Here is a 13,820-nt window from a genome sequence, read left to right as displayed (position 1 = left end):
GCTACGAGTTGCCTGGTGTTGTGCTACCTTACCCCAGTCCTGAAGATATTTTCAGGTGCAAACTTTGTTTGCTCATACTTGGATGAAGGATTAAACTAAATTTATTAAAGATTCCTATATAAAGATGCCTTGATGGAAATCAGATTTTTTGGCACTACGGAGACATTATAGTTCCACTGTATCCCTTAAAAGAATCTCGCATACTAGGCCACTTTCTCAATTTGCTCTTCCATACCATTGTTTCCTTTATAGCAGTAACCTCTAACAGTAAGATATTTATTGTTGGTCTCTCACACTGCATAGAGCCTTAAATCACTTGTGTGATATGACTCTGTACTTGCCTCCCCTGCTAAACTTCTTTTGTTGGTTGCAATTCTGCTATCATTAACAATTATCCCTCCTCATCTAGTCATCATCAAATTACTGACATGTACCTTCAAGGAGTGTACAGGATATGATAGTACTACATGAAAAATTTACGTCATTACTAACTTACCATCTACAATTTTCCTCCAAATCAATCTGTTACCTGTCAAGACTCAATTGTCATCAGATCTTATATTTCTGTCTTCACACTTTTTTACTGTATCAATTCACCTATATCTTGGTCTTTTTCCTGCCAACCTGGCAGAGAACACTTGTTTTGCTAATCTTTCCTCATCCATTCTCTTTAAGTGACCATACCACCTGAGATTAGTTCCATCTAGTGAATATACCATATCTCTTATGTTTTATCCCTGTAATCATCCTCTAATGTCAACCATGTTTCACTACCACCTGTAATTTTTGCCCAGGTTGAACTTATGCCAAAAACTTTTCTTATTCCTGGTGACATTAGCATACATCATTTGCAGTATTACATGATAGCCATAATTCACATTTTCATTCTCTCTCTCTCACACCACTCTGAACAACTTTCTCTTGATACCTAATTCCAAATCCATTAAGTATTCAAGTCATCAGGTATGTGCAAGTCATTTCATTCATTAAATGTACTATTTATTACTGCAGAATGAAATCACAATGATTGCAATCATTTTTTTTGGGGGGCTCCTAAGGTAAATAAAAGGTAAATCTATAATTCCATGGGTGAGCTAAGGATTTTTCTGTTTGTAATTATTTGTACATAATCCAGAAATCCTACTTTAAAGACCAAACACTAAACTTTTTCAAACTCCTTCTGGCCACCAATTTACTGTCACAGTACTAAATTCACTAATCAAAATAAAGAACAGATGCATTAAGTAGACATATTTTGCATTAGTTGCTTCATCTCTAACTCCAGATGGTTCGAAAAAGATGAAATCATGCTTGTCGTACTCTGCTGACAGTCACAATCCTTACTGCTTTTGCTTCTTCCAGTTCCTATTTCACATCCTTTCTCATTATATCATTTTAAATTTGTACCTGTCAAAATGGCCAGCTCTTTCCATTATAAGAGTATTGCTCAAATCCCTGTCTGTTCCAGGAATTCTTTCTTTTATGGTTGCACGGTGGTCAGCATTCATAGTGAAGAATTTATGGAGACAACATGTTAGAATAATTACTTATAATTAAGAAAATAATATTCAACGTTTTGACATATTCAACGTATTGAGATCATCAGGAGAATATACATAGGTACAGGACATAAGCTACATGACACTGCACAGAAGTAAGATGACTCTAAATGCTTGGTTAATCACTTACCCTAGCCTGACTTCTGGTCAAAAATAAATAAAAATATTACTAAATAAAATATATACAAAATTAAAAATTAATTCAGAAAATAAAGTTATAGCAGAACTGCATTAAACAATTTCTAAAATCCTCTCATATTCTGGTTTTCTTCTGTTTGGGGTTCTGGATACTATATGGGTTGAAGATGTTTCCTCTAAATTCTTGGAATTGTTATTCATTATTCTTGTTTAGACAAAAAACATTATCCATATCTAAACGAGAATGATGAATTAATTCCAAGAATTTGGAGGACCCATCTTCAACCCATATAGCATCCAGAAACAGAAGAAAACTGGAGAGGACTTTAGAAATTGTTTAATGTGGTTCATTATAAAACTTCTTTTTTCATCTGTATATTATACTGATATGAAAAGTTTTATTTTGTGAATTAATTTTTACTTTTGTATATATTTTATTTAGTAATATTTTTATTTTATTTATTTTTTTTTTTAAATTAATCATTTACCATAGCTAGAGGTCAGGCTAGGGTAAATAACTAACAAAACATTTAGATTCGTCTTACTTTTGTATAGTATTGTAATATTTTTATTTTTGATGTTATTATATTATGTTCGATTATTTATATTTTTTTGTCGATAATTATGATGAAAATTTATTTCTTAGGTTGTTTCGCCTTTTGCATTAATTATGATGTTATTAATTAAGATTATGTCGAACTGTGCCTTTAGTTATATTCTATGATTTAATTTTCTTATCTTATTCTCTTTCCTGTGTACTTTACTTCTATTCTGTTAAATCTTTCTGTTAAGTTGCCTTTTAATTTTTTATGAAGGAATTTGATTAAAAGGCATCTCCATCTTAAAAACAGACATCCTTGCAAGCTTAGACATGGTTTTATTATTTACCAACGTACCTGTTGAAGTTATCAAGGTCCTAGACAATCTCTATCCATGTGACACAGCTCAGCTTTTTTTTCCATTGCCTCAAATAGAATTATTTCAAAATGAATGACACATTTTATGAACAACTTGATGGCTTAGCCATGGGCAGTCCCTTATCACCTCCTTGCACTGATCTGTTCATGGAAAAACTAGAAGCTGACATCTTTTCCAAATTAAATCCAAAGCCATTGGTTTGATGGAGATACGTAGATGATATTTTCATAATTTGGAGAGGCACAGAAACTACCTTATTTGATTTCCTTACAAAAATAAATTCCTTCCAACAAAAAATACAGTTCATGTTAGAGCTTGAAAAGAATAGCCAATTGCCTTTTCTAGATACACTAATCAAGAAACAAGAGGATGGACAAATCCAGCTCACAATCTATTGAAAATCAACAGACACTGGATGTTACCTGCACTTTAAATCCTCTCACCATATTGCACAAAAACTCAGCATAATACATATGCTTAAAAATAGAGCAACCAATATTATCTCAGAAGAAAAAGATCTTGATGAACTCACTCTCATATCTCAAACCCTAGTAAACAACTGTTACCCAAGAAATATAATCAAAAAGATTCTTCATGGAAGCCCTTCACAGCAGCAACCTTCTGTTGCGCAATATATGTCATCTATCGTCATCCCTTATGCAGGCTCAGTGTCAACAAAAATAGCCAAACTTCTTAAGTCTTTCAATGTCAGGGTTGCTCTCAAACCTGTCAAGACAATATGCCACATTTTAAGATCACCAAAGAACATTAATGCCTTCTTCAAATACGCTGGTGTATACAACATCCCATGTTCCTGTGGATTAAATTACATAGGGCAAACATCAAGAAGCCTGGAAATTCGAAAAAAACACATGTAGGAGATCTGAGAAGATTTTCGATGTAGAAACTTCAAAGAAGCCGCGGTTGTACTCCACTCCGGAGAAAATCTTATCAGAAATCAAGGAATGATTTTGAAAGACATCTGGAAAAGCCTAATAAGTTCACTCACTTTACCAGAATTTCATTTTGGTAAAAGCTATATATAACGTGCTCAATAAACAATGATTGATACACCACGTTTGTGCTGAAGCCAGACAGAATAGCTGGTGAAACTTGTAGACAATTCTTGTATATAATTTACAAATATCTGGTCAACGAATAAAGCCAAGAAAAAGCTCAAGTTTTAATTTTTAAGAAGTGACCAAAATAAAAATAAATGATAATTTTTTTGTTGATTATCATCTTTATTACTTTTTTTTTTCACAACTGCACAAATTAAATTGTATTCGGTTTGCAAAAATCAACTTAGGCATATGGCAAAGGTGGCCAGTAATAATTAAATTCCAATTTCATAATGCAAACTGTTTCCTTCAATAACTTAATTGTATATATATGGTTACGGTATTAAAGTTTGTAAAAGATGGAATTCAGGACTGGGTGGACAGGATACAAGAGGCAACATAGTTTCGTGACAAATAGGTCTTTCCTTTAGTAATTTACTTTTTATAATAAAATAACAGTGGAATTGATAAAGGAAATGCCTATTTAGTAATACTGCTGGACAAAAGCATGTGACAGGATTCTGCAAGAAACTGCAGTTAGAATGAATGGGAATAGATGTGAAGCTGATTTGGATTAGAGTGGCTGATGGACAAACATCAAAGAATGGTTTATGGAGGTGTTTAGTACAGGAGAAGGCAAGTGACTAGTGATGTGGCTCAGTACTTGATTTTCTGTTGTTTATTTTGTACATGATATAGGAAATGATTTGATGGCAAATATCCACTTTTTCTGATGATGCAAACTGACAGAGCAATAGTCATGCTGTAGAGAGCTTGTAGATGAATTAAATATACAGATAATATTGGAAAATGTAAATTGCTGCCCAGTTTAATGTGGCCAAGCGTAAGATGATGCGCTTTGGGAGGAAAAGATCATGTGTACTATATTGATAGAACTAAAATGCTGGAAGTTGATGAGGCCAGGGACTTTGGACCAATTTTTGACATGGAGTTGAAGTATAGAGGGCATGTTGAAAGGTGGCCAAAACGGTTAACTATTTCAACTAACTATATCAAACTACATGGTTGTTGAAGAGCACACAGACTAATAGGAATAGGAAGGTTATTGTTCCCCTTTATAAGGCATCGATAAGGCAAAATCTGAACCTATCAATGCCTATCAAGCAAAATCATTAGCTTGATAGGCATAAGAGAGGTGATATATTATAGGAGAGCATGTTATTAAATTTGTTTTATATGATTGACACTTGACTTTATTTTTGGTACATTTCAAGAGGGGGAAAGAATAAGGCATTGCCCCTGGAAATAGGATTAGTGTGGTTAACAAGATTGTTGGGGCAACATTCTTGTTTAGGCGATGATGAATGGGTGGAATGAGTTGCCAGAAGTGTTGAGGACTTCATCAATGAATGAGTTTAAGGAGAGTTATCATAGGTGTGAGAATATTCCTCAAGTCTTCTGAAATAAGTTTCTGCTGTAGTATATGTGATTGTTATCCATTGGATGTTGTAAGATTTCTATTATTAATATTAAAAAGCTAATATTTTGCATTCCAAACAAAAGTTGCTTCCAGCTTTTTTTCATTTTGTTTTTCTGTTTGTATTATTTGTTCTTAACAGAACCATGCATTATAATGAAATGCTTATCCTGAAATGTCTGGAATGGATTCTGGTTATTCATGTTGAATAACCAGCCAGTTAGGTCTCTTAAAATAAAACAGTCAATATTCTGCTTTGGTGATCAAGGGAGAAATTTAATTAGCTAAATAAATTTTATTAGCTACAGATGTCTGTTTTATTCCACAAACCATCAACTTACCCTGAAATTATTGTAATATTAATTTTTCTACTAAAATTTCAGAAAATAATTAGTGATAATTTCCAACATTATTTGCCTATTAGTATCAAATAGCTACCTAGTCTAGCCATAAATACTGTTACAACTTGAACAGTGCATAAACTTTTAATTTATCAGTAAATCATTTGCAGCTTCCAGCATATACAAACCTACATATGCATATAGCAGCACTCAGTGTTTGAAATGTCCTGCTTTTGCCTTCACACATACCAGAAGTTTGCGAGGCTACACATCGCTGATGACATGTTTGTCCTACGGAAACACTACCACTGCTCACTCCAAATCCACTTTCAGGCTGGTTTTCTTGCAGGCTATTCTCAATCTCTGACCATAATTTGAAGTCCAACACATTCAGAGCAGAACATATGGTGATATGTGGTGTGAGCTACCTAGTATTTGATACCAGTGGTTGATACTTCACAAGTATCAATCACTGTCGTGTGGTCCTCACTTGTGTACAGGGGAGTCCTGTTGGAAGGTCCACTGTCTATCATGAAATAGTGTGCAGAAATACCACAGGTTCCTGCATGGTTTCATTGTTCTCTGTGAAATATTCATCTCTTTCTTGCAACATCACTTTGTGTTTTCACAGGATTATTTTCAGATTACAGCTAAGGCATGCTGTAATCTTCACTGTAATCCGAAAATAATATGTGGCTACATTCCAACCTTGTGGAATGCTATTACAGCTACACAGTTCTCATCTCCCCACTGCATGTTAACCCCATACATCTAGACATCTACTGATAAACACATGAATGTTGACTGCATACAGTGCCACTAATGGAACCACACTCATTGAATTCTGTGGGGTGTGCAGAAGTTGTAATAGTATTTATGGCAAGACTGTATGCTTATCCTTTATGAAATATGGTAAAAGCCCTTAAAGGGCTTTTTGCTGAAGTGCAAAAAAAATTTTTTATAAAAATGCTTATCATAAATATAAATACCAAATTTGACAAAAAATTATATGCAAGTTAAATTTTGTTTTTCTGCAACTTCACAATTTTAATTTTTCACTTTCCAGCACCAAATTACAAAGTATTGTAGTTCCTATAAATTATGAAAAGAACTTCAGGACAATTTAAGTATCATAAAATTTTATTCAAATTTTATGATACTTAAGAAGATGAGATAAACCAGAAGATGAATAATCTTCTGGTTTATACATAAAAAGAAAAAAAAATTGAAAAAGTGAAAGTTAATTCCCTTGTGAACAGTTCAAAAATATACTAATCATTGTTAATTTACACAAGTATTTCACTTTGAGAGTATGCACCAATAAGTTTTTTGTTTTAGTAAAGAAGGCAAAATAAAATCTTAGGCCTCTTATTCTTCATGGAGAGTAAGCAAGGTCCTTTTAGCCCTTTAACTTTTGGAGACTTGGTCAGTTTTCACCTTTGCCAATCTTGGGAGAGCTATCCCAGGACTTATTTTAAATGGCACCTGGTGAAAAGAGGCAGACAAGTACTTCCATCTTGTGGTCCCTTACCCTAATTCAGTCTATTGTGTGAAATAGTTCATGTTGGGGGTTTAATGGAATATTATCAGCACTGAGAAAGGATTAAAACTAATTTTAATACTTCAATATTTCATCTTTGTCACAGAGACATCTTGGATTACAAAAAACGTTTTTGTAACACACACATACAATACAATAGTGAGTGAAACTAAAGTCCTATCTAGGTGGTGCACCCTCTATGGCATTTGCAGGTGTCTTAGGATGTAAAGAGATCTCTGATAATTAATATTTCCCAAATTTTGGGAAGTTTAATGCAACCGTATTTGTTTAAATTAGGTTGATTTCTGAGTGCAGATGCAGATTCAAAGAATTCTTTTTTGAATTTACTATGGTGGAGCATCCTGGTTTTTTACCAGGAGATCCTGTCGGTTGTATCCTGTGCCAGCCCATGAAGTTTTAAGTGGGGGTGCTGCCTATACAAAATTTTAAAAAAATCACTTTTTTTCTAATTAGTAACCAATTTATTAATAAATAAATCTGTAGGTTTGTTTATTAATAAATTGGTTATTGATTAGGAAAAAAAATAATTTTTTAAAAATTATTTTGTATAGGCAGCACCCCCACTTAAAACTTCACGGGCTGCCACTGGTTGTATCCAAACATGGTCTGCAAGGCCAGATTGACCATAATCGTGATTGCAGTTCCTCTAACTGGATGGTTGCTGATCTGCCTGTCTGTCTGAAGTAAGCCATTTTATAGGCACAAGGTACTCTATATACTCCAGGCACAGAAGAGGGAGCTGATCTTTAGTGGAATGGATAAGGCTAGCAAGTTTACGATGAGGTTTAAAAGTTGTATAGAGGTTGTACTTTTTTTAATGATCTGGCTATTTTTTTCTGATATACCACAGAATGGAAGGTGTGTTTGAGTTCGGTTGAAAGGGCAGTTTCACTGGAACAAAGATTGTGGGCTCTATTGGTTAGAGTTTTAATAATGCCATATTGCTGAGAGGTGTGGTGGTGGTTGGGAGAGTTTGTGAATGTGTCTGCCTGTATGAATAGGTTTTCTATATACAGCAAGAAAGGTTACCATTAGGAAGGGTAAACTATTGTTATTTTCCTTTTCCATCGTAAACTGGATTTTTGAATGTAGACTATTGAGGTGATTGAGGAAGGAATCTAATGCGTCTGGGCCATGAAGCCAAATAGAGAATACATCATCTACATATCTTAGAAGATTTTAGAGGGGAAGAGTCTGGCTCGTTTTTCAAAATTTTCCATGTAAAAATTGGTGAAAGGGGGAGAACCCATGGCAATTCCCTCTATCTGTTTGTATATTTTGTTCTTCCAAGAAAATTAACCAGAGTTGATGGAAAAGAGCTCTGAGATATCAGAAGAAAAAACGTTTTCTCCCTGTGTTAAGGTATCAGGGGAATATTGGTGAACAATGAGATGTCAAAGCTGACCAATATGTCTGTTATATTTAAAGTAAGATTTTCAATTCAGGTTTTAAAGTGGGTAGAGTTTTTTACATAAGATGTGGTAAGACCGGGGGGCGGGGTCAAAGAGTTAGCTAGCTGCTTTGACGATTTGTGGCATCTACTATAGGTCTTAGTGGAGAATTAGACTTGTCCCCCCCCGTATATATGGCGGAAACGAGAACCTAATGGTTTGAGTTTTTTTGTAATGTCAGGAGGACACATTTAATTTCTTAACTTGAGTTTTTGTGGGATCATGTTCAAGTGGTATGTTGGTAGTGCGATCATGGAGAATAATATCATTTTCCGATTATATTCTGAGGCGTTAAGAATGACTGTGACATTACCCTTATCAGCTCTGGTGATGACAATATTTTTTTCTTTCCCCAATTTTCTGAGAGCAGAGTTGTCTGGAAGATAAATTAATTTTTGGAGGTGACAACCGGGAGAGGATGTTAGCTACATCAAGTCTGATGTTATTGGCTGTTTCAGGAGCTAAGTGACAGATTCTGCTTTCGATGTACATAATATCCAATACCAGAACTTTAGGCACAAATTCAAAATTGTGTCCAATGCTTAAGGCACTAACGGCATCTTTGCTGAGTCTTTTAGACGATAGGTTGACTACTGTATGGAGCGGTTGAACTTGAGGTAGCGGTTTAGATTTACAAAGGTTATTAAACTTTTTGATGTGCTTATTTTTTATTTTCTGCAATTCTTTCTGAGATGCCAAAGAGAATGAACCCAAGTTCAGGATTGAGTATAGCAGAGCTCTGATTGTAACGAGCCAATGCCTGCATTTGTCGTAGCGAGGCTGACGTGAGTTGCGGTAATCTGCTGTCATAATAGTGCCAAACTAGCACGTTTGTATATCTAGAGGGATTTATTTGATTTAAATTTAGTTTTAAGTCTAACACAGTTAGAAATAACTCTTGAGTCCTGACATCTTTTTAAACAGCCCAGCTGATTTAATTGCCTTGAGCGTAGTTTTGAATACCGTATTGTTTTGTGTGCTATTTCTTCACCATGAATTATCAGAATCCGGGTGTGAGGCTTAAATGCTGTGAAGAATTCATGTTGGAGGTTTAAAGAAATATCATTAGGACTTTAGTTTCACTCACTATTGTATTTTTGTGCATGTGTTGTTACAAAAAGTTTTTTGTAATCCCTGAAGATTCTCTGTGACGAAGACAAAATATTGGAAGTATGGGGTGGCCATAAATTAACTTTCTCGCTTTGGCAGTATCTGTAGCTAAAACATACATGGAATTAGACACATTTTATATTCAGGTTTTCGAAGGCATGGGGAGATGAATTCTGCGAAAAAGAGATTTAGTACGAAAAGTCGCCGATAGGGGAAATTTTGGCGCCGAGGAGCCGAAAGCAGTCAAATATTTGCAATAAACAGGTAAAAAGGATATGCAAATTTTACTATTTGCGATTATTGTTATTCCATTTTATCTGCCTTAAATGTAATTTTCGGCTCTGCAAGCGCCAAAATTTCCCTTACCGGAAACTTTTGATACTAAATCTTTTTTTTGTAGAAATCATCTCCCCATGCCTTCAAAAGTCTCAATATAAAATTTGGTCTGATTCTTGTTTATTGGTTTCAGCTACAGATGGTTCCAAAGATGGAAAGTTATTTTATGGCCATCCTGTATTAAAATTAGTTTTAATCCTTTCTCAGTGCCGATAATATTCCATTAAACCTCCAGCATGAATTCTTCACAGCACTTAAGCCTCAATATAGTGTCTGAAATAGTATGGGGTTCTACAGTCTATTTTCTGAAGTTAATGGCTTGAAAAACCATAGTTTCCAGTAGAAAAAACAAGCTTGTCTGTGCTATAGATCGGCTGACATGGAAACCAGGTCAAAGAGAGGCTTAGAAAAGCTCTATTCATTGACTAGAATTAAACTTAGAAGCTAGAGATTGGCTGACATGGGAACCAGTCAAAGAGAGGCTTAGAAAAGCTATTCATTGACTAGAATTAAACTTAGAATGGTCTTTTTTCGAGAGGCTAATATGCTGTGAATACAAACAGCATTTCCATGAGGCTACACAGGTTTGTCAGGAAGACAAATATCCGTTCCAAAATTTCATTTTATAGAAGACCAGTATTTCAGCTGCAGATGGGAATTTTATTACTAGTATTATTATAACAGTGTCTATGCAGTCAAGACTCATCACAGGAGACCCTACATCGATACATTAACCATTATTCACACAATATCTGTCATACTTAAATTCATTCACTGCCACCTCTGGCAATGCATTCTGCCCATTCACAACCCTTCAAGCAAAAAATCTAGTCCTAACACCCTTGTTAACCACACTCTTACACATCTCCAGGGATGGTCCCTCATTCTCTCCCTTCCTGCACCGGTCTTGAAAAAAAAGAAAGTCATCAGTATCAATCCTGTAAAAACCCTTTGATAATTTATATGCCTCTATCATATCTTCTATGTCTATCAGCTAGTTTTTGGAGCCCACAGACATTCAATCTATCCTTTTAGGAAACATTCCACAGACCTGCAACTCTCCTCTGAATCCTCTCCACCATTTCTTTATCACCAAGAAATCCAGGTGATCAGTCTGTCCAAATGTGGTCTTATTAATGTTTTTTTTTTTATTAAGTATAAAATTTTATTTTATTAATGCTATTAAGTCGTTCTGCTTTCACTGTGTTCAACAACCATGTAATTTGATGTGTTGGCAAACTTGCAATATGCCCCTCTAAACTTCAGTTTTCTGTCCACAATAACTCCCAAGTCCCTTCCCTCGTCAACTTCTTGCAGTTCAGTTCCATTAATATTAATAACTTATTATATAGTAAACAGCATGTGATCTCATCCTCCCGAAGTGCATTACCTTACACTTAGCTATGTTAAACTGACAGCCATTTAACTTAACCCATACCGTCAGTCTATTTAAGTCATCCTGCAAGATATCTATATTCATCTGAATTGATTATCGCTCTTCCTAATTTTGCATCATCAGCAAACAAGTGAATACTTCCTTTCAAATTATTTCCAGTATCATTAATGTGCAAATTAAATAATAGAGGAACAAGGCCTGAGGTACACCACTAGTTGCCTGCCTTCTCCTGGACTCAACTCCTTCATCCTGTCAAATGCCTTTACAAAGTCCAGCAGTATCACTGAGTAAGGATTTCCTTTATCCAATTCCACTGTTACTTTTTTGCTTTTCTTTACTGTCATTTTCTTTAGTATAAATACCCAAAGGTGAACATATAGTCTTGAACTGTAAAACAATAATAGTCTTTAAAATCTAAAAAGGGAGTCTCTGCAAAAAAGGTATAACTATAATTGAAAGCACCTAATCTGAATTAATTGATTAAAAAAAAATCGCATCTGGTTGTGTGTCTTAAGTGCGCAGTAAAATAGTGAAAGGTTACAAAAAATAAACATACTTAAATTTAGTGCCCCTACTCCCTAACCACTCTATGCTATTTTTTGCAAAAATCAATATTCCATTTACAGAGCCAGAGGTATGTGTGTAAGGAGGAGTAGAAAGAAAGGGAATTCGCTTATGAATAAAATCCAAAATATTCATAATCATCATAACGCTAATTACGGGTATAGAACATACTGGTCTATTCCGGTCTCATTATCCATCCAATATCCTTTTTTGAGGTCTTTTTCCAATTGGCTTATATTTTAGTATTTGTTTAGGATATCGGGTGCTGGCTATTCGGTTTACATGTTCAATCCATATTTGTTTATAATTGTTTCGTTTTTCTTCTATTCATTTTGTTTTTAGTTATTTTAAAATGTCTTTGTCCCTTTTTTGATCTAATAATGTGTATTTTGCAGTTCTCATAAATCTCGTTTCACTTGTTTTTATTCTTTGTTTACTGTATCTTGTTTGTTTATTGCCCAAATTCACTGCCATATAATGTGGGCACTGCTAAAGTATTGTATACAATTTATATACAAGGAACCTAACATCCGCGTTATACAAGGGTTACATATTGTAACCCTTGTATAACGCGGATGTTAGGTTCCTTAGAAATGCCGCGTTATATAAATCGCGTTATGCGAGACTCAGATCACACACAAAAAGTAGGGTTTTTTTTAAAAAAAAAAAAACGGTTTTAAAAAAAATAAAATAAAATTATATGAACAATGACATATCCAACAAAAATATATTTTTATTTAATTCGGGTAAGTTTTGTAATTAAGCTTCATTGCACGTAATGCATAAATGTTTTAAGCAAAATAAAAAATAAGTGCATATTTTAATCTTTCATAGCACGAGGATTTGAGGTCGGTTAATAAACATTAGTTTTGTCATGTAATCACCTGATGCATTACTACAAAACAGTACAGTAATTTTGTCTTTGGAAACTTTGAATCCAGGAGCTGATCTTTCATTTTTCGAAATATAGGTTTTTTTTCTTCCGATATAACCCAGATTCATCAGTATTGAACACCTGGTCTGCATTATAAATGTTTATAAACTTTGAGAGTTTTTTGTTTAATAAGATTTCCATTCAAAGGAATCTTCTTTCCAAATCATTGGAGATTTCATTTCTCTCTTAGAAAATTGCGTACACGAGCAACGAGCTTTGCACTTACCGTTGACCCAGCAATAAACACTTTCTCGGATTTTATGTTCATTGCGTTCGATTGTTTGAATTGTTGATTCATTTAAATTCAAGGTTCTTACAGCAACCGGTTTTTTCTCCATTTTTCAACCGATCCATGATTTTAATTTTTTTTTCTTCGAGACGAATTTTCTTTTCAATATTCATTTTTTCCCTTTCAATGCAATTTGTGGCTATTATTATAAAAATATTTTTTTTACATAAAAAAGCATTACATATGTATGTAACTCACCAGAAAATAAAGTGCTCAGCTTGAGATAACACGCTTATGATTTTCAATGCGCTTTCCTGGCAGAAAACGAAGACAATTTTCAACAATAAACACTTCATACGGTATACAATTGACGTACATGCGTGGTAAAGGGTATTTCCCCTAATATAAATTTGCTACTTATAACTACTGCGCGATACGGGCGGACACAAATTTAACGAAGATAAAATTTGATTTTTAAGTCGCGCTGTGAAAAATATGAAAAGATAAAGGATTACTATTTGTAGACTGTGTTTTTCAAAACCGCGTTGTATATAAGTACCGCGTTGAACAAGGGTTACAATTTGTAGAGCGGGTTGTATAAAAACTAGTTATACGAGGGGTTACCTGTATTTTTCAATCGTGTTTCTTTTTGTACTATATGTGTGTGTGTATGTATATGTATATATATATATATATATATATATATATATATATATTTGGGTTGAGTGTTCTATTGATCAGGCCTGTAATCTGTAAAAATTTTGTTAATTTTGTCTTTTTCTCC

The sequence above is a fragment of the Typopeltis vanoorti genome, chromosome 23 (genome assembly GCF_054136105.1).
Source record: "Typopeltis vanoorti isolate ZY-2024b chromosome 23, IOZ_Tvanoo_1.0, whole genome shotgun sequence".
In the NCBI taxonomy this organism is placed as follows: domain Eukaryota; kingdom Metazoa; phylum Arthropoda; class Arachnida; order Uropygi; family Thelyphonidae; genus Typopeltis; species Typopeltis vanoorti.
Note: the sequence above shows the minus strand (reverse complement) of the source record.